The sequence below is a fragment of the Equus asinus genome, chromosome 1, assembly GCF_041296235.1.
Source record: "Equus asinus isolate D_3611 breed Donkey chromosome 1, EquAss-T2T_v2, whole genome shotgun sequence".
Lineage (NCBI taxonomy): Eukaryota > Metazoa > Chordata > Mammalia > Perissodactyla > Equidae > Equus > Equus asinus.
Window position 1 is genome coordinate 59270741 of NC_091790.1, and position 22564 is coordinate 59293304.

The window sequence follows — 22564 nt, forward strand, 5'->3', positions numbered from 1 at the left end:
ACAAACTGTTCCAGAAAATTGAGAAAGATGGAGAACTCCCTAACACATTCGATGAAGCCAACATCACTCTGATCCCCAAACCTGACAAGGACAACACAAAGAAGGAGAACTACAGGCCGATATCACTGATGAACATAGATGCAAAAATCCTCAACCAAATTTTGGCAAACCGATTACAGCAATACATCAAAAAGATTATACACCATGATCAAGTGGGATTTATACCAGGGACACAGGGATGGTTCAACACCCGCAAGTCAATCAACGTGATACACTACATCAACAAAATGAAAAACAAAAACCACATGATCATCTCAATAGACGCAGAGAAAGCATTCGACAAGATCCAACACCCATTTATGATAAAAACCCTCAGTAAAATGGGTATAGAAGGAAAGTACCTCAACATAATAAAGGCCATATATGATAGACCCACAGCCAACATCATACTCAATGGACAAAAGCTGAAAGCCATCCCTCTGAGGACAGGAACAAGACAAGGGTGCCCACTTTCACCACTCCTATTCAACATAGTACTGGAGGTGCTGGCCAGAGCAATTCGGCAGGAAAAAAAAATGAAAGGAATCCAAATAGGTAACGAAGAAGTAAAACTCGCGTTGTTTGCAGACGACATGATCTTATACATAGAAAACCCCAAAGAATCCACAGAAAAACTATTAGAAATAATCAACAACTACAGCAAAGTAGCAGGGTATAAAATCAACGGGCCCCAAAGCATCTTGCTTCCAGCTCTCTGGGAAGCTAAGAAACAACTCGCTCTGCACAGTGCTCTAACAGCCTACCGGGAACATCTCTTACAAAGGCCTGTGAAACGCAGTTTCTTTGCGCGCCTGATCTGGCTGAAGTAGAACTTCTGCTCGGGGTGTGCTACATTGCCCTAGAGCTGCAAGGCACAAAGTGCTGCCTTCTTTCCAAAGGGTGAGAAGGGCCCCAAAGCATCTTGCTTCCAGCTCTTTGGGAAGCTAAGAAACAAGTCGCTCTGCACAGTGCTCTAACAGCCTACCGGGAACATCTCTTACAAGGGCCTGTGAAACGAATTTTCTTTGCAGGCCTGACCTGGCAGAAGTAGAACATCTGCTCTGGGTGTGCTACATTGCCCTAGAGATGCAAGGCACAAAGTGCTGCCTTCTTTCCTTAAGGGCAGATGACCCCTAAAGCATCTTGCTTCCAGCTCTTTGGGAAGCTAAGAAACAACTCGCTCTGCACAGTTCTCTAACAGCCTACCGGGAAGATCTCTTACAAAGGCCTGTGAAACGTAGTTTCTTTGCGGGCCTGATCTGGCTGAAGTAGAACTTCTGCTCGGGGTGTGCTACATTGCCCTAGAGCTGCAAGGCACAAAGTGCTGCCTTCTTTCCAAAGGGTGAGAAGGGCCCCAAAGTATCTTGCTTCCAGCTCTTTGGGAAGCTAAGAAACAAGTCGCTCTGCACAGTGCTCTAACAGCCTACCGGGAACATCTCTTACAAGGGCCTGTGAAACGAAGTTTCTTTGCAGGCCTGATCTGGCTGAAGTAGAACTTCTGCTGTGGGTGTGCTACATTGCCCTAGAGCTGCAAGGCACAAAGTGCTGCCTTCTTTCCAAAGGGTGAGAAGGGCCCCAAAGCATCTTGATTCCAGCTCTTTGGGAAGCTAAGAAACAAGTCGCTCTGCACAGTGCTCTAACAGCCTACCGGGAACATCTCTTACAAAGGCCTGTGAAACGCAGTTTCTTTGCGGGCCTGATCTGGCTGAAGTAGAACTTCTGCTGTGGGTGTGCTACATTGCCCTAGAGCTGCAAGGCAGAAAGTGCTGCGTTCTTTCCATAGGGGCAGATGGGCCCCAAAGCATCTTTTTTGTTGTTGTTGTGGTTTATTTATGTTATGATGGATTACAAGCTTGTGAAATTTCAGTTGTACATTTTTGTTAGTCATGTTGTGGGAACACCACTTGCCCCTCCGTGCCCTCCCCCCACCCCCCCTTTTCCCTGGTAACCACCCATCAGATCTCCTTCTCAATATACTAATTTCCACCTATGAGTGGAGTCATATAGAGTTCGTCTTTCTCTGACTGACTTATTTCGCTTAACATAATGCCCTCGAGGTCCATCCACATTGTTGTGAAGGGGCCAATGTCGTCTTTTTTTATGGCTGAGTAGTATTCCATTGTGTATATATACCACATCTTCTTTATCCAATCATCAGTTTCTGGGCATGTAGGCTGGTTCCACGTCTTGGCTATTGTAAATAATGCTGCGATGATCATAGGGGTGCAACAGACTCTTGAGATATCTGATATCAGGTTCTTAGGATAGATACCCAGTAATGGGATGGCTGGGTCATAGGGTATTTCTATTTTTAACTTTTTGAGAAATCTCCATACTGTTTTCCATAGTGGCTGTACCAGTTTGCATTCCCACCAACAGTGTATGAGGGTTCCTCTTTCTCCACAACCTCTCCCACATTTGTCGTTCTTGGTTTTGGATGTTTTTTCCAATCTAACGGGGGTAAGGTGATATCTTAGTGTAGTTTTGATTTGCATTTCCCTGATGATTAGCGATGATGAACATCTTTTCATGTGTCTATTGGCCATGTTCATATCTTCTTTTGAGAAATGTCTGTTCATGTCCTCTGCCCATTTTTTGATCGGGTTGTTTGTTTTTTTGTTGTTAAGCAGTGTGAGTTCTTTGTACCTATTCTCCTCAAACTGTTCCAGAAAATTGAGAAAGATGGAGAACTCCCTAACACATTCTATGAAGCCAACATCACTCTGATCCCCAAACCTGACAAGGACAACACAAAGAAGGAGAACTACAGGCCGATATCACTGATGAACATAGATGCAAAAATCCTCAACCAAATTTTGGCAAACCGATTACAGCAATACATCAAAAAGATTATACACCATGATCAAGTGGGATTTATACCAGGGACACAGGGATGGTTCAACACCCGCAAGTCAATCAACGTGATACACTACATCAACAAAATGAAAAACAAAAACCACATGATCATCTCAATAGACGCAGAGAAAGCATTCGACAAGATCCAACACCCATTTATGATAAAAACCCTCAGTAAAATGGGTATAGAAGGAAAGTACCTCAACATAATAAAGGCCATATATGATAGACCCACAGCCAACATCATACTCAATGGACAAAAGCTGAAAGCCATCCCTCTGAGGACAGGAACAAGACAAGGGTGCCCACTTTCACCACTCCTATTCAACATAGTACTGGAGGTGCTGGCCAGAGCAATTCGGCAGGAAAAAAAAATGAAAGGAATCCAAATAGGTAACGAAGAAGTAAAACTCGCGTTGTTTGCAGACGACATGATCTTATACATAGAAAACCCGAAAGAATCCACAGAAAAACTATTAGAAATAATCAACAACTACAGCAAAGTAGCAGGGTATAAAATTAACGGGCCCCAAAGCATCTTGCTTCCAGCTCTCTGGGAAGCTAAGAAACTAGTCGCTCTGCACAGTGCTCTTACAGCCTACGGGGAACATCTCCTACAAGGACCTGTGAAATGAAGTTTCTTTGCAGGCCTGACCTGGCAGAAGTAGAACATCTGCTCTGGGTGTGCTACATTGCCCTAGAGATGCAAGGCAAAAAGTACTGCCTTTTTTCCTTAAGGGCAGATGGCCCCTAAAGCATCTTGCTTCCAGCTCGTTGGGAAGCTAAGAAACAACTCGTTCTGCACAGTGCTCTAACAGCCTACAGGGAACATCTCTTACAAAGCCCTGTGAAACGCAGTTTCTTTGCAGGTGTGATGTAGCTGAAGTAGAACTTCTGCTCTGGGTGTGCTACATTGCCCTAGAGCTGCAAGGAACAAAGTGCTGCCTTCTTTCCAAAGGGTGAGAAGGGCCCCAAAGCATCTTGCTTCCGGCTCTCTGGGAAGCTAAGAAACAAGTCGCTCTGCACAGTGCTCTTACAGCCTACCGGGAACATCTCTTACAAAGGCCTGTGAAACGAAGTTTCTTTGCGGGCCTTATCTGGCTGAAGTAGAACTTCTGCTCGGGGTGTGCTACATTGCCCTAGAGCTGCAAGGCACAAAGTGCTGCCTTCTTTCCAAAGGGTGAGAAGGGCCCCAAAGTATCTTGCTTCCAGCTCTTTGGGAAGCTAAGAAACAAGTCGCTCTGCACAGTGCTCTAACAGCCTACCGGGAACATCTCTTACAAGGGCCTGTGAAACGAAGTTTCTTTGCAGGCCTGATCTGGCTGAAGTAGAACTTCTGCTGTGGGTGTGCTACATTGCCCTAGAGCTGCAAGGCACAAAGTGCTGCCTTCATTCCAAATGGTGAGAAGGGCCCCAAAGCATCTTGATTCCAGCTCTTTGGGAAGCTAAGAAACACCTCGCTCTGCACAGTGCTCTAACAGCCTACCGGGAACATCTCTTACAAAGGCCTGTGAAACGCAGTTTCTTTGCGGGCCTGATCTGGCTGAAGTAGAACTTCTGCTGTGGGTGTGCTACATTGCCCTAGAGCTGCAAGGCAGAAAGTGCTGCGTTCTTTCCATAGGGGCAGATGGGCCCCAAAGCATCTTTTTTTTTGTTCTTGTGGTTTATTAATGTTATGATGGATTACAAGCTTGTGAAATTTCAGTTGTACATTTTTGTTAGTCATGTTGTGGGAACACCACTTCCCCCTCCGTGCCCTCCCCCCACCCCCCCTTTTCCCTGGTAACCACCCATCAGATCTCCTTCTCAATATACTAATTTCCACCTATGAGTGGAGTCATATAGAGTTCGTCTTTCTCTGACTGACTTATTTCGCTTAACATAATGCCCTCGAGGTCCATCCACATTGTTGTGAATGGGCCACTTTCGTCTTTTTTTATGGCTGAGTAGTATTCCATTGTGTATATATACCACATCTTCTTTATCCAATCATCAGTTTCTGGGCATGTAGGCTGGTTCCACGTCTTGGCTACTGTAAATAATGCTGCGATGAACATAGGGGTGCAACGGACTCTTGAGATATCTGATATCAGGTTCTTAGGATAGATACCCAGTAATGGGATGGCTGGGTCATAGGGTATTTCTATTTTTAACTTTTTGAGAAATCTCCATACTGTTTTCCATAGTGGCTGTACCAGTTTGCATTCCCACCAACAGTGTATGAGGGTTCCTCTTTCTCCACAACCTCTCCCACATTTGTCGTTCTTGGTTTTGGATGTTTTTGCCAATCTAACGGGGGTAAGGTGATATCTTAGTGTAGTTTTGATTTGCATTTCCCTGATGATTAGCGATGATGAACATCTTTTCATGTGTCTATTGGCCATGTTCATATCTTCTTTTGAGAAATGTCTGTTCATGTCCTCTGCCCATTTTTTGATCGGGTTGTTTGTTTTTTTGTTGTTAAGCAGTGTGAGTTCTTTGTACCTATTCTCCTCAAACTGTTCCAGAAAATTGAGAAAGATGGAGAACTCCCTAACACATTCTATGAAGCCAACATCACTCTGATCCCCCAACCTGACAAGGACAACACAAAGAAGGAGAACTACAGGCCGATATTACTGATGAACATAGATGCAAAAATCCTCAACCAAATTTTGGCAAACCGATTACAGCAATACATCAAAAAGATTATACACCATGATCAAGTGGGATTTATACCAGGGACACAGGGATGGTTCAACACCCGCAAGTCAATCAACGTGATACACTACATCAACAAAATGAAAAACAAAAACCACATGATCATCTCAATAGACGCAGAGAAAGCATTCGACAAGATCCAACACCCATTTATGATAAAAACCCTCAGTAAAATGGGTATAGAAGGAAAGTACCTCAACATAATAAAGGCCATATATGATAGACCCACAGCCAACATCATACTCAATGGACAAAAGCTGAAAGCCATCCCTCTGAGGACAGGAACAAGACAAGGGTGCCCACTTTCACCACTCCTATTCAACATAGTACTGGAGGTGCTGGCCAGAGCAATTCGGCAGGAAAAAAAAATGAAAGGAATCCAAATAGGTAACGAAGAAGTAAAACTCGCGTTGTTTGCAGACGACATGATCTTATACATAGAAAACCCCAAAGAATCCACAGAAAAACTATTAGAAATAATCAACAACTACAGCAAAGTAGCAGGGTATAAAATTAACGGGCCCCAAAGCATCTTGCTTCCAGCTCTCTGGGAAGCTAAGAAACAACTCGCTCTGCACAGTGCTCTAACAGCCTACCGGGAACATCTCTTACAAAGGCCTGTGAAACGCAGTTTCTTTGCGGGCCTGATCTGGCTGAAGTAGAACTTCTGCTCGGGGTGTGCTACATTGCCCTAGAGCTGCAAGGCACAAAGTGCTGCCTTCTTTCCAAAGGGTGAGAAGGGCCCCAAAGCATCTTGATTCCAGCTCTTTGGGAAGCTAAGAAACAAGTCGCTCTGCACAGTGCTCTAACAGCCTACCGGGAACGTCTCTTACAAGGGCCTGTGAAACGAAGTTTCTTTGCAGGCCTGACCTGGCAGAAGTAGAACATATGCTCTGGGTGTGCTACATTGCCCTAGAGATGCAAGGCACAAAGTGCTGCCTTCTTTCCAAAGGGTGAGAAGGGCCCCAAAGCATCTTGCTTCCAGCTCTCTGGGAAGCTAAGAAACAAGTCGCTCTGCGCAGTGCTCTTACAGCCTACCGGGAACATCTCTTACAAAGGCCTGTGAAACGAAGTTTCTTTGCAGGCCTGACCTGGGAGAAGTAGAACATCTGCTCTGGGTGTGCTACATTGCCCTAGAGCTGCAAGGCACAAAGTGCTGCCTTCTTTCCTTAAGGGCAGATGGCCCCTAAAGCATCTTGCTTCCAGCTCGTTGGGAACCTAAGAAACAACTCGCTCTGCACAGTGCTCTAACAGCCTACCGGGAACATCTCTTACAAAGGCCTGTGAAACGCAGTTTCTTTGCGGGCCTGATCTGGCTGAAGTAGAACTTCTGCTGTGGGTGTGCTACATTGCCCTAGAGCTGCAAGGCACAAAGTGCTGCCTTCTTTCCAAAGGGTGAGAAGGGCCCCAAGTCATCTTGCTTCCAGCTCTTTGGGAAGCTAAGAAACAACTCGCTCTGCACAGTGCTCTAACAGCCTACGGGGAACATCTCTTACAAAGGCCTGTGAAACGCAGTTTCTTTGCGGGCCTGATCTGGCTGAAGTAGAACTTCTGCTGTGGGTGTGCTACATTGCCCTAGAGCTGCAAGGCAGAAAGTGCTGCGTTCTTTCCATAGGGGCAGATGGGCCCCAAAGCATCTTTTTTGTTGTTGTTGTTGTTTATTAATGTTATGATGGATTACAAGCTTGTGAAATTTCAGTTGTACATTTTTGTTAGTCATGTTGTGGGAACACCACTTCCCCCTCCGTGCCCTCCCCCCACCCCCCCTTTTCCCTGGTAACCACCCATCAGATCTCCTTCTCAATATACTAATTTCCACCTATGAGTGGAGTCATATAGAGTTCGTCTTTCTCTGACTGACTTATTTCGCTTAACATAATGCCCTCGAGGTCCATCCACATTGTTGTGAAGGGGCCAATGTCGTCTTTTTTTATGGCTGAGTAGTATTCCATTGTGTATATATACCACATCTTCTTTATCCAATCATGAGTTTCTGGGCATGTAGGCTGGTTCCACGTCTTGGCTATTGTAAATAATGCTGCGATGAACATAGGGGTGCAACGGACTCTTGAGATATCTGATATCAGGTTCTTAGGATAGATACCCAGTAATGGGATGGCTGGGTCATAGGGTATTTCTATTTTTAACTTTTGAGAAATCTCCATACTGTTTTCCATAGTGGCTGTACCAGTTTGCATTCCCACCAACAGTGTATGAGGGTTCCTCTTTATCCACAACCTCTCCAACATTTGTCGTTCTTGGTTTTGGATGTTTTTGCCAATCTAACGGGGGTAAGGTGATATCTTAGTGTAGTTTTGATTTGCATTTCCCTGATGATTAGCGATGATGAACATCTTTTCATGTGTCTATTGACCATGTTCATATCTTCTTTTGAGAAATGTCTGTTCATGTCCTCTGCCCATTTTTTGATCGGGTTGTTTGTTTCTTTGTTGTTAAGCAGTGTGAGTTCTTTGTACCTATTCTCCTCAAACTGTTCCAGAAAATTGAGAAAGATGGAGAACTCCCTAACACATTCTATGAAGCCAACATCACTCTGATCCCCAAACCTGACAAGGACAACACAAAGAAGGAGAACTACAGGCCGATATCACTGATGAACATAGATGCAAAAATCCTCAACCAAATTTTGGCAAACCGATTACAGCAATACATCAAAAAGATTATACACCATGATCAAGTGGGATTTATACCAGGGACACAGGGATGGTTCAACACCCGCAAGTCAATCAACGTGATACACTACATCAAAAAAATGAAAAACAAAAACCACATGATCATCTCAATAGACGCAGAGAAAGCATTCGACAAGATCCAACACCCATTTATGATAAAAACCCTCAGTCCAATGGGTATAGAAGGAAAGTACCTCAACATAATAAAGGCCATATATGATAGACCCACAGCCAACATCATACTCAATGGACAAAAGCTGAAAGCCATCCCTCTGAGGACAGGAACAAGACAAGGGTGCCCACTTTCACCACTCCTATTCAACATAGTACTGGAGGTGCTGGCCAGAGCAATTCGGCAGGAAAAAAAAATGAAAGGAATCCAAATAGGTAACGAAGAAGTAAAACTCGCGTTGTTTGCAGACGACATGATCTTATACATAGAAAACCCCACAGAATCCACAGAAAAACTATTAGAAATAATCAACAACTACAGCAAAGTAGCAGGGTATAAAATTAACGGGCCCCAAAGCATCTTGCTTCCAGCTCTCTGGGAAGCTAAGAAACAACTCGCTCTGCACAGTGCTCTAAGAGCCTACAGGGAACATCTCTTACAAAGGCCTGTGAAACGAAGTATCTTTGCATGCCAGATCTGTCTGAAGTAGAACTTCTGCTCAGGGTGTGCTACATTGCCCTAGAGCTGCAAGGCACAAAGTGCTGCGTTCTTTCCATAGGGGCAGATGGGCCCCAAAGCATCTTGCTTCCAGCTCTCTGGGAAGCTAAGAAAGTAGTCGCTCTGCACAGTGCTCTTACAGCCTACCGGGAACATCTCCTACAAGGGCCTGTGAAACGAAGTTTCTTTGCAGGCCTGACCTGGCTGAAGTAGAACATCTGCTCTGGGTGTGCTACATTGCCCTAGAGATGCAAGGCACAAACTGCTGCCTTCTTTCCTTAAGGGCAGATGGCCCCTAAAGCATCTTGCTTCCAGCTCGTTGTGAAGCTAAGAAACAACTCGCTCTGCACAGTGCTCTAACAGCCTACAGGGAACATCTCTTACAAAGGCCTGTGAAACGCAGTTTCTTTGCAGGTGTGATGTAGCTGAAGTAGAACTTCTGCTCTGGGTGTGCTACATTGCCCTAGAGCTGCAAGGCACAAAGTGCTGCCTTCTTTCCAAAGGGTGAGAAGGGCCCCAAAGCATCTTGCTTCCGGCTCTCTGGGAAGCTAAGAAACAAGTCCCTCTGCACAGTGCTCTTACAGCCCACCGGGAACATCTCTTACAAAGGCCTGTGAAACGAAGTTTCTTTGCAGGCCTGACCTGGAAGAAGTAGAACATCTGCTCTGGGTGTGCTACATTGCCCTAGACCTGCAAGGCACAAAGTGCTGCCTTCTTTCCTTAAGGGCAGATGGCCCCTAAAGCATCTTGCTTCCAGCTCTTTGGGAAGCTAAGAAACCACTCGCTCTGCACAGTGCTCTAACAGCCTACCGGGAACATCTCTTACAAAGGCCTGTGAAATGCAGTTTCTTTGCGGGCCTGATACGGCTGAAGTAGAACTTCTGCTCTGGGTGTGCTACATTGCCCTAGAGCTGCAAGGCACAAAGTGGTGCCTTCTTGCCAAAGGGTGAGAAGGGCCCCAAAGCATCTTGCTTCCAGCTCTTTGGGAAGCTAAGAAACAACTCGCGCTGCACAGTGCTCTAACAGCCTACCGGGAACATCTCTTACAAAGGCCTGTGAAACGCAGTTTCTTTGCGGGCCTGATCTGGCTGAAGTAGAACTTCTGCTCTGGGTGTGCTACATTGCCCTAGAGCTGCAAGGCAGAAAGTGCTGCGTTCTTTCCATAGGGGCAGATGGGACCCAAAGCATCTTTTTTTGTTTGTTTGTTTATTAATGTTATGATGGATTACAAGCTTGTGAAATTTCAGTTGTACATTTTTGTTAGTCATGTTGTGGGAACACCACTTCCCCCTCCGTGCCCTCCCCCACCCCCCCTTTTCCTTGGTAACCACCGATCAGATCTCCTTCTCAATATACTAATTTCCACCTATGAGTGGAGTCATATAGAGTTCGTCTTTCTCTGACTGACTTATTTCGCTTAACATAATGCCCTCGAGGTCCATCCACATTGTTGTGAATGGGCCAATGTCGTCTTTTTTTATGGCTGAGTAGTATTCCATTGTGTATATATACCACATCTTCTTTATCCAATCATCAGTTTCTGGGCATGTAGGCTGGTTCCACGTCTTGGCCATTGTAAATAATGCTGCGATGAACATAGGGGTGCAACGGACTCTTGAGATATCTGATATCAGGTTCTTAGGATAGATACCCAGTAATGGGATGGCTGGGTCATAGGGTATTTCTATTTTTAACTTTTTGAGAAGTCTCCATACTGTTTTCCATAGTGGCTGTACCAGTTTGCATTCCCACCAACATTGTATGAGGGTTCCTCTTTCTCCACAACCTCTCCCACATTTGTCGTTCTTGGTTTTGGATGTTTTTGCCAATCTAACGGGGGTAAGGTGATATCTTAGTGTAGTTTTGATTTGCATTTCCCTGATGATTAGCGATGATGAACATCTTTTCATGTGTCTATTGGCCATGTTCATATCTTCTTTGGAGAAATGTCTGTTCATGTCCTCTGCCCATTTTTTGATCGGGTTGTTTGTTTTTTTGTTGTTAAGCAGTGTGAGTTCTTTGTACCTATTCTCTTCAAACTGTTCCAGAAAATTGAGAAAGATGGAGAACTCCCTAACACATTCTATGAAGCCAACATCACTCTGATCCCCAAACCTGACAAGGACAACACAAAGAAGGAGAACTACAGGCCGATATCACTGATGAACATAGATGCAAAAATCCTCAACCAAATTTTGGCAAACCGATTACAGCAATACATCAAAAAGATTATACACCATGATCAAGTGGGATTTATACCAGGGACACAGGGATGGTTCAACACCCGCAAGTCAATCAACGTGATACACTACATCAAAAAAATGAAAAACAAAAACCACATGATCATCTCAATAGACGCAGAGAAAGCATTCGACAAGATCCAACACCCATTTATGATAAAAACCCTCAGTCAAATGGGTATAGAAGGAAAGTACCTCAACATAATAAAGGCCATATATGATAGACCCACAGCCAACATCATACTCAATGGACAAAAGCTGAAAGCCATCCCTCTGAGGACAGGAACAAGACAAGGGTGCCCACTTTCACCACTCCTATTCAACATAGTACTGGAGGTGCTGGCCAGAGCAATTCGGCAGGAAAAAAAAATGAAAGGAATCCAAATAGGTAACGAAGAAGTAAAACTCGCGTTGTTTGCAGAAGACATGATCTTATACATAGAAAACCCCAGAGAATCCACAGAAAAACTATTAGAAATAATCAACAACTACAGCAAAGTAGCAGGGTATAAAATTAACGGGCCCCAAAGCATCTTGCTTCCAGCTCTCTGGGAAGCTAAGAAACAACTCGCTCTGCACAGTGCTCTAAGAGCCTACAGGGAACATCTCTTACAAAGGCCTGTGAAACGCAGTTTCTTTGCAGGTGTGATGTAGCTGAAGTAGAACTTCTGCTCTGGGTGTGCTACATTGCCCTAGAGCTGCAAGGCACAAAGTGCTGCCTTCTTTCCAAAGGGTGAGAAGGGCCCCAAAGCATCTTGCTTCCGGCTCTCTGGGAAGCTAAGAAACAAGTCGCTCGGCACAGAGCTCTTACAGCCTACCGGGAACATCTCTTACAAAGGCGTGTGAAACGAAGTTTCTTTGCAGGCCTGACATGGGAGAAGTAGAACATCTGCTCTGGGTGTGCTACATTGCCCTAGAGCTGCAAGGCACAAAGTGCTGCCTTCTTTCCTTAAGGGCAGATGGCCCCTAAAGCATCTTGCTTCCAGCTCGTTGGGAAGCTAAGAAACAACTCGCTCTGCACAGTGCTCTAACAGCCTACCGGGAACATCTCTTACAAAGGCCTGTGAAACGCAGTATCTTTGCATGCCAGATGTGGCTGAAGTAGAACTTCTGCTCAGGGTGTGCTGCATTGCCCTAGAGCTGCAAGGCACAAAGTGCTGCGTTCTTTCCATAGGGGCAGATGGGCCCCAAAGCAACTTGCTTCCAGCTCTCTGGGAAGCTAAGAAACTAGTCGCTCTGCACAGTGCTCTTACAGCCTACCGGGAACATCTCCTACAAGGGCCTGTGAAACGAAGTTTCTTTGCAGGCCTGACCTGGCAGAAGTAGAACATCTGCTCTGGGTGTGCTACATTGCCCTAGAGATGCAAGGCACAAACTGCTGCCTTCTTTCCTTAAGGGCAGATGGCCCCTAAAGCATCTTGCTTCCAGCTCGTTGTGAAGCTAAGAAACAACTCGCTCTGCACAGTGCTCTAACAGCCTACCGGGAACATCTCTTACAAAGGCCTGTGAAATGCAGTTTCTTTGCGGGCCTGATACGGCTGAAGTAGAACTTCTGCTCTGGGTGTGCTACATTGCCCTAGAGCTGCAAGGCACAAAGTGCTGCCTTCTTGCCAAAGGGTGAGAAGGGCCCCAAAGCATCTTGCTTCCAGCTCTTTGGGAAGCTAAGAAACAACTCGCGCTGCACCGTGCTCTAACAGCCTACCGGGAACATCTCTTACAAAGGCCTGTGAAACGCAGTTTCTTTGCGGGCCTGATCTGGCTGAAGTAGAACTTCTGCTCTGGGTGTGCTACATTGCCCTAGAGCTGCAAGGCAGAAAGTGCTGCGTTCTTTCCATAGGGGCAGATGGGCCCCAAAGCATCTTTTTTTTGTTTGTTTGTTTATTAATGTTATGATGGATTACAAGCTTGTGAAATTTCAGTTGTACATTTTTGTTAGTCATGTTGTGGGAACACCACTTCCCCCTCCGTGCCCTCCCCCCACCCCCCCTTTTCCTTAGTAACCACCGATCAGATCTCCTTCTCAATATACTAATTTCCACCTATGAGTGGAGTCATATAGAGTTCGTCTTTCGCTGACTGAATTATTTCGCTTAACATAATGCCCTCGAGGTCCATCCACATTGTTGTGAAAGGGCCAATGTCGTCTTTTTTTATGTCTGAGTAGTATTCCATTGTGTATATATACCACATCTTCTTTATCCAATCATCAGTTTCTGGGCATGTAGGCTGGTTCCACGTCTTGGCCATTGTAAATAATGCTGCGATGAACATAGGGGTGCAACGGACTCTTGAGATATCTGATATCAGGTTCTTAGGATAGATACCCAGTAATGGGATGGCTGGGTCATAGGGTATTTCTATTTTTAACTTTTTGAGAAGTCTCCATACTGTTTTCCATAGTGGCTGTACCAGTTTGCATTCCCACCAACAGTGTATGAGGGTTCCTCTTTCTCCACAACCTCTCCCACATTTGTCGTTCTTGGTTTTGGATGTTTTTGCCAATCTAACGGGGGTAAGGTGATATCTTAGTGTAGTTTTGATTTGCATTTCCCTGATGATTAGCGATGATGAACATCTTTTCATGTGTCTATTGGCCATGTTCATATCTTCTTTGGAGAAATGTCTGTTCATGTCCTCTGCCCATTTTTTGATCGGGTTGTTTGTTTTTTTGTTGTTAAGCAGTGTGAGTTCTTTGTACCTATTCTCCTCAAACTGTTCCAGAAAATTGAGAAAGATGGAGAACTCCCTAACACATTCTATGAAGCCAACATCACTCTGATCCCCAAACCTGACAAGGACAACACAAAGAAGGAGAACTACAGGCCGATATCACTGATGAACATAGATGCAAAAATCCTCAACCAAATTTTGGCAAACCGATTACAGCAATACATCAAAAAGATTATACACCATGATCAAGTGGGATTTATACCAGGGACACAGGGATGGTTCAACACCCGCAAGTCAATCTACGTGATACACTACATCAACAAAATGAAAAACAAAAACCACATGATCATCTCAATAGACGCAGAGAAAGCATTCGACAAGATCCAACACCCATTTATGATAAAAACCCTCAGTCAAATGGGTATAGAAGGAAAGTACCTCAACATAATAAAGGCCATATATGATAGACCCACAGCCAACATCATACTGAATGGACAAAAGCTGAAAGCCATCCCTCTGAGGACAGGAACAAGACAAGGGTGCCCACTTTCACCACTCCTATTCAACATAGTTCTGGAGGTGCTGGCCAGAGCAATTCGGCAGGAAAAAAAAATAAAAGGAATCCAAATCGGTAACGAAGAAGTAAAACTCGCGTTGTTTGCAGACGACATGATCTTATACATAGAAAACCCCACAGAATCCACAGAAAAACTATTAGAAATAATCAACAACTACAGCAAAGTAGCAGGGTATAAAATTAACGGGCCCCAAAGCATCTTGCTTCCAGCTCTCTGGGAAGCTAAGAAACAACTCGCTCTGCACAGTGCTCTAACAGCCTACCGGGAACATCTCTTACAAAGGCCTGTGAAACGCAGTTTCTTTGCGGGCCAGATCTGGCTGAAGTAGAACTTCCGCTCGGGGTGTGCTACATTGCCCTAGAGCTGCAAGGCACAAAGTGCTGCCTTCTTTCCAAAGGGTGAGAAGGGCCCCAAAGCATCTTGCTTCCAGCTCTTTGGGAAGCTAAGAAACAAGTCGCTCTGCACAGTGTTCTAACAGCCTACCGGGAACATCTCTTACAAGGGCCTGTGAAACGAAGTTTCTTTGCAGGCCTGAACTGGGAGAAGTAGAACTTCTGCTGTGGGTGTGCTACATTGCCCTAGACCTGCAAGGTACAAAGTGCTGCCTTCTTTCCAAAGGGTGAGAAGGGCCCCAAAGCATCTTGCTTCCGGCTGTTTGGGAAGCTGAGAAACAAGTCGCTCTGCACAGTGCTCTAACAGCCTACCGGGAACATCTCTTACAAAGGCCTGTGAAACGCAGTTTCTTTGCAGGCCAGATCTGGCTGAAGTAGAACTTCTGCTCTGGGTGTGCTACATTGCCCTAGAGCTGCAAGGCACAAAGTGCTGCCTTCTTTCCAAAGGGTGAGAAAGGCCCCAAAGCATCTTGCTTCCAGCTTTCTGGGAAGCTAAGAAACAAGTCGCTCTACACAGTGCTCTTACAGCCTACCGGGAACATCTCTTACAAAGGCCAGTGAAACGAAGTTTCTTTGCAGGGCTGACCTGGCAGAAGTAGAACATCTGCTCTGGGTGTGCTACATTGCCCTAGAGCTGCAAGGCACAAAGTGCTGCCTTCTTTCCTTAAGGGCAGATGGCCCCTAAAGCATCTTGCTTCCAGCTCTTTGGGAAGCTAAGAAACAACTCGCTCTGCACAGTGCTCTAACAGCCTACAGGGAACATCTCTTACAAAGGCCTGTGAAACGAAGTATCTTTGCATGCCAGATCTGGCTGAAGTAGAACTTCTGCTCAGGGTGTGCTGCATTGCCCTAGAGCTGCAAGGCACAAAGTGCTGCCTTCTTTCCAAAGGGTGAGAAGGGCCCCAAAGCATCTTGCTTCCAGGTCTTTGGGAAGCTAAGAAACAAGTCGCTCTGCACAGTGCTCTAACAGCCTACCGGGAACATCTCTTACAAGGGCCTGTGAAACGAAGTTTCTTTGCAGGCCTGAACTGGGAGAAGTAGAACATCTGCTCTGGGTGTGCTACATTGCCCTAGAGATGCAAGGCACAAAGTGCTGCCTTCTTTCCTTAAGGGCAGATGGCCCCTAAAGCATCTTGCTTCCAGCTCTTTGGGAAGCTAAGAAACAACTCGCTCTGCACAGTGCTCTAACAGCCTACAGGGAACATCTCTTACAAAGGCCTGTGAAACGCAGTTTCTTTGCAGGCCTGACCGGGGAGAAGTAGAACATCTGCTCTGGGTGTGCTACATTGCCCTAGAGCTGCAAGGCACAAAGTGCTGCCTTCTTTCCAACGGGTGAGAAGGGACAAAAAGCATCTTGCTTCCAGCTTTCTGGGAAGCTAAGAAACAAGTCGCTCTGCACAGTGCTCTTACAGCCTACCGGGAACATCTCTTACAAAGGCCTGTGAAACGAAGTTTCTTTGCAGGCCTGACCTGGGAGAAGTAGAACATCTGCTCTGGGTGTGCTACATTGCCCTAGAGCTGCAAGGCACAAAGTGCTGCCTTCTTTCCAAAGGGTGAGAAGGGCCCCAAAGCATCTTGCTTCCGGCTCTCTGGGAAGCTAAGAAACAAGTCGCTCTGCACAGTGCTCTTACAGCCTACTGGGAACATCTCTTACAAAGGCCTGTGAAACGAAGTTTCTTTGCAGGCCTGACATGGGAGAAGTAGAACATCTGCTCTGGGTGTGCTACATTGCCCTAGAGCTGCAAGGCACAAAGTGCTGCCTTCTTTCCTTAAGGGCAGATGGCCCGTAAAGCATCTTGCTTCCAGCTCGCTGGGAAGCTAAGAAACAACTCGCTATGCACAGTGCTCTAACAGCCTACCGGGAACATCTCTTACAAAGGCCTGTGAAATGCAGTTTCTTTGCGGGCCTCATCTGGCTGAAGTAGAACTTCTGTTGTGGGTGTGCTACATTGCCCTAGACCTGCAAGGTACAAAGTGCTGCCTTCTTTCCAAAGGGTGAGAAGAGCCCCAAAGCATCTTGCTTCCGGCTGTTTGGGAAGCTGAGAAACAAGTCACTCTTCACACTGCTCTAACAGCCTACCGGGAACATCTCTTACAAAGGCCTGTGAAACGCAGTTTCTTTGCAGGCCAGATCTGGCTGAAGTAGAACTTCTGCTCGGGGTGTGCTACATTGCCCGAGAGATGCAAGGCACAAAGTGCTGCCTTCTTTCCAAAGGGTGAGAAGAGCCCCAAAGCATCTTGCTTCCGGCTCTCTGGGAAGCTAAGAAACAAGTCGCTCTGCACAGTGCTCTTACAGCCTACCGGGAACATCTCTTACAAAGGCCTGTTTAACGAAGTTTCTTTGCAGGCCTGACCTGGGAGAAGTAGAACATCTGCTCTGGGTGTGCTACATTGCCCTAGACCTGCAAGGCACAAAGTGCTGCCTTCTTTCCTTAAGGGCAGATGGCCCCTAAAGCATCTTGCTTCCAGCTCGTTGGGAAGCTTAGAAACAACTCGCTCTGCACAGTGCTCTAACAGCCTACCGAGAACATCTCTTACAAAGGCCTGTGAAATGCAGTTTCTTTGCGGGCCTGATCTGGCTGAAGTAGAACTTCTGCTGTGGGTGTGCTACATTGCCCTAGAGCTGCAAGGTACAAAGTGCTGCCTTCTTTCCAAAGGGTGAGAAGGGCCCCAAAGCATCTTGCTTCCGGCTGTTTGGGAAGCTGAGAAACAAGTCGCTCTGCACAGTGCTCTAACAGCCTACCGGGAACATCTCTTACAAAGGCCTGTGAAACGCAGTTTCTTTGCAGGCCAGATCTGGCTGAAGTAGAACTTCTGCTCTGGGTGTGCTACATTGCCCTAGAGCTGCAAGGCACAAAGTGCTGCCTTCTTTCCAAAGGGTGAGAAGGGCCCCAAAGCATCTTGCTTCCAGCTTTCTGGGAAGCTAAGAAACAAGTCGCTCTGCACAGTGCTCTTACAGCCTACCGGGAACATCTCTTACAAAGGCCTGTGAAACGAAGTTTCTTTGCAGGCCTGACCTGGGAGAAGTAGAACATCTGCTCTGGGTGTGCTACATTGCCCTAGAGCTGAAAGGCACAAAGTGCTGCCTTCTTTCCTTAAGGGCAGATGGCCCCTAAAGCATCTTGCTTCCAGCTCTTTGGGAAGCAAAGAAACAACTCGCTCTGCACAGTGCTCTAACAGCCTACAGGGAACATCTCTTACAAAGGCCTGTGAAACGAAGTATCTTTGCATGCCAGATCTGTCTGAAGTAGAACTTCTGCTCAGGGTGTGCTGCATTGCCCTAGAGCTGCAAGGCACAAAGTGCTGCGTTCTTTCCATAGGGGCAGATGGGCCCCAAAGCATCTTGCTTCCAGCTCTCTGGGAAGCTAAGAAACTAGTCGCTCTGCACAGTGCTCTTACAGCCTACCGGGAACATCTCCTACAAGGGCCTGTGAAACGAAGTTTCTTTGCAGGCCTGACCTGGCTGAAGTAGAACATCTGCTCTGGGTGTGCTACATTGCCCTAGAGATGCAAGGCACAAACTGCTGCCTTCTTTCCTTAAGGGCAGATGGCCCCTAAAGCATCTTGCTTCCAGCTCGTTGTGAAGCTAAGAAACAACTCGCTCTGCACAGTGCTCTAACAGCCTACAGGGAACATCTCTTACAAAGGCCTGTGAAACGCAGTTTCTTTGCAGGTGTGATGTAGCTGAAGTAGAACTTCTGCTCTGGGTGTGCTACATTGCCCTAGAGCTGCAAGGCACAAAGTGCTGCCTTCTTTCCAAAGGGTGAGAAGGGCCCCAAAGCATCTTGCTTCCGGCTCTCTGGGAAGCTAAGAAACAAGTCCCTCTGCACAGTGCTCTTACAGCCTACCGGGAACATCTCTTACAAAGGCCTGTGAAACGAAGTTTCTTTGCAGGCCTGACCTGGAAGAAGTAGAACATCTGCTCTGGGTGTGCTACATTGCCCTAGACCTGCAAGGCACAAAGTGCTGCCTTCTTTCCTTAAGGGCAGATGGCCCCTAAAGCATCTTGCTTCCAGCTCTTTGGGAAGCTAAGAAACCACTCGCTCTGCACAGTGCTCTAACAGCCTACCGGGAACATCTCTTACAAAGGCCTGTGAAATGCAGTTTCTTTGCGGGCCTGATACGGCTGAAGTAGAACTTCTGCTCTGGGTGTGCTACATTGCCCTAGAGCTGCAAGGCACAAAGTGCTGCCTTCTTTCCAAAGGGTGAGAAGGGCCCCAAAGCATCTTGCTTCCAGCTCTTTGGGAAGCTAAGAAACAACTCGCGCTGCACAGTGCTCTAACAGCCTACCGGGAACATCTCTTACAAAGGCCTGTGAAATGCAGTTTCTTTGCGGGCCTGATCTGGCTGAAGTAGAACTTCCGCTCTGGGTGTGCTACATTGCCCTAGAGCTGCAAGGCAGAAAGTGCTGCGTTCTTTCCATAGGGGCAGATGGGCCCCAAAGCATCTTTTTTTGTTTGTTTGTTTATTAATGTTATGATGGATTACAAGCTTGTGAAATTTCAGTTGTACATTTTTGTTAGTCATGTTGTGGGAACACCACTTCCCCCTCCGTGCCCTCCCCCCACCCCCCCTTTTCCTTGGTAACCACCGATCAGATCTCCTTCTCAATATACTAATTTCCACCTATGAGTGGAGTCATATAGAGTTCGTCTTTCTCTGACTGACTTATTTCGCTTAACATAATGCCCTCGAGGTCCATCCACATTGTTGTGAATGGGCCAATGTCGTCTTTTTTTATGGCTGAGTAGTATTCCATTGTGTATATATACCACATCTTCTTTATCCAATCATCAGTTTCTGGGCATGTAGGCTGGTTCCACGTCTTGGCCATTGTAAATAATGCTGCGATGAACATAGGGGTGCAACGGACTCTTGAGATATCTGATATCAGGTTCTTAGGATAGATACCCAGTAATGGGATGGCTGGGTCATAGGGTATTTCTATTTTTAACTTTTTGAGAAGTCTCCATACTGTTTTCCATAGTGGCTGTACCAGTTTGCATTCCCACCAACAGTGTATGAGGGTTCCTCTTTCTCCACAACCTCTCCCACATTTGTCGTTCTTGGTTTTGGATGTTTTTGCCAATCTAACGGGGGTAAGGTGATATCTTAGTGTAGTTTTGATTTGCATTTCCCTGATGATTAGCGATGATGAACATCTTTTCATGTGTCTATTGGCCATGTTCATATCTTCTTTGGAGAAATGTCTGTTCATGTCCTCTGCCCATTTTTTGATCGCGTTGTTTGTTTTTTTGTTGTTAAGCAGTGTGAGTTCTTTGTACCTATTCTCCTCAAACTGTTCCAGAAAATTGAGAAAGATGGAGAACTCCCTAACACATTCTATGAAGCCAACATCACTCTGATCCCCAAACCTGACAAGGACAACACAAAGAAGGAGAACTACAGGCCGATATCACTGATGAACATAGATGCAAAAATCCTCAACCAAATTTTGGCAAACCGATTACAGCAATACATCAAAAAGATTATACACCATGATCAAGTGGGATTTATACCAGGGACACAGGGATGGTTCAACACCCGCAAGTCAATCAACGTGATACACTACATCAACAAAATGAAAAACAAAAACCACATGATCATCTCAATAGACGCAGAGAAAGCATTCGACAAGATCCAACACCCATTTATGATAAAAACCCTCAGTCAAATGGGTATAGAAGGAAAGTACCTCAACATAATAAAGGCCATATATGATAGACCCACAGCCAACATCATACTCAATGGACAAAAGCTGAAAGCCATCCCTCTGAGGACAGGAACAAGACAAGGGTGCCCACTTTCACCACTCCTATTCAACATAGTACTGGAGGTGCTGGCCAGAGCAATTCGGCAGGAAAAAAAAATGAAAGGAATCCAAATAGGTAACGAAGAAGTAAAACTCGCGTTGTTTGCAGACGACATGATCTTATACATAGAAAACCCCACAGAATCCACAGAAAAACTATTAGAAATAATCAACAACTACAGCAAAGTAGCAGGGTATAAAATTAACGGGCCCCAAAGCATCTTGCTTCCAGCTCTCTGGGAAGCTAAGAAACAACTCGCTCTGCACAGTGCTCTACGAGCCTACAGGGAACATCTCTTACAAAGGCCTGTGAAACGCAGCTTCTTTGCAGGTGTGATGTAGCTGAAGTAGAACTTCTGCTCTGGGTGTGCTACATTGCCCTAGAGCTGCAAGGCACAAAGTGCTGCCTTCTTTCCAAAGGGTGAGAAGGGCCCCAAAGCATCTTGCTTCCGGCTCTCTGGGAAGCTAAGAAACAAGTCGCTCTGCACAGAGCTCTTACAGCCTACCGGGAACATCTCCTACAAGGGCCTGTGAAACGAAGTTTCTTTGCAGGCCTGACCTGGCAGAAGTAGAACATCTGCTCTGGGTGTGCTACATTGCCCTAGAGATGCAAGGCACAAACTGCTGCCTTCTTTCCTTAAGGGCAGATGGCCCCTAAAGCATCTTGCTTCCAGCTCGTTGTGAAGCTAAGAAACAACTCGCTCTGCACAGTGCTCTAACAGCCTACCGGGAACATCTCTTACAAAGGCCTGTGAAATGCAGTTTCTTTGCGGGCCTGATACGGCTGAAGTAGAACTTCTGCTCTGGGTGTGCTACATTGCCCTAGAGCTGCAAGGCACAAAGTGCTGCCTTCTTGCCAAAGGGTGAGAAGGGCGCCAAAGCATCTTGCTTCCAGCTCTTTGGGAAGCTAAGAAACAACTCGCGCTGCACCGTGCTCCAACAGCCTACCGGGAACATCTCTTACAAAGGCCTGTGAAACGCAGTTTCTTTGCGGGCCTGATCTGGCTGAAGTAGAACTTCTGCTCTGGGTGTGCTACATTGCCCTAGAGCTGCAAGGCAGAAAGTGCTGCGTTCTTTCCATAGGGGCAGATGGGCCCCAAAGCATCTTTTTTTTTTTGTTTGTTTATTAATGTTATGATGGATTACAAGCTTGTGAAATTTCAGTTGTACATTTTTGTTAGTCATGTTGTGGGAACACCACTTCCCCCTCCGTGCCCTCCCCCCACCCCCCCTTTTCCTTAGTAACCACCGATCAGATCTCCTTCTCAATATACTAATTTCCACCTATGAGTGGAGTCATATAGAGTTCGTCTTTCGCTGACTGAATTATTTCGCTTAACATAATGCCCTCGAGGTCCATCCACATTGTTGTGAATGGGCCAATGTCGTCTTTTTTTATGGCTGAGTAGTATTCCATTGTGTATATATACCACATCTTCTTTATCCAATCATCAGTTTCTGGGCATTTAGGCTGGTTCCACGTCTTGGCCATTGTAAATAATGCTGCGATGAACATAGGGGTGCAACGGACTCTTGAGATATCTGATATCAGGTTCTTAGGATAGATACCCAGTAATGGGATGGCTGGGTCATAGGGTATTTCTATTTTTAACTTTTTGAGAAGTCTCCATACTGTTTTCCATAGTGGCTGTACCAGTTTGCCTTCCCACCAACAGTGTATGAGGGTTCCTCTTTCTCCACAACCTCTCCCACATTTGTCGTTCTTGGTTTTGGATGTTTTTGCCAATCTAACGGGGGTAAGGTGATATCTTAGTGTAGTTTTGATTTGCATTTCCCTGATGATTAGCGATGATGAACATCTTTTCATGTGTCTATTGGCCATGTTCATATCTTCTTTGGAGAAATGTCTGTTCATGTCCTCTGCCCATTTTTTGATCGGGTTGTTTGTTTCTT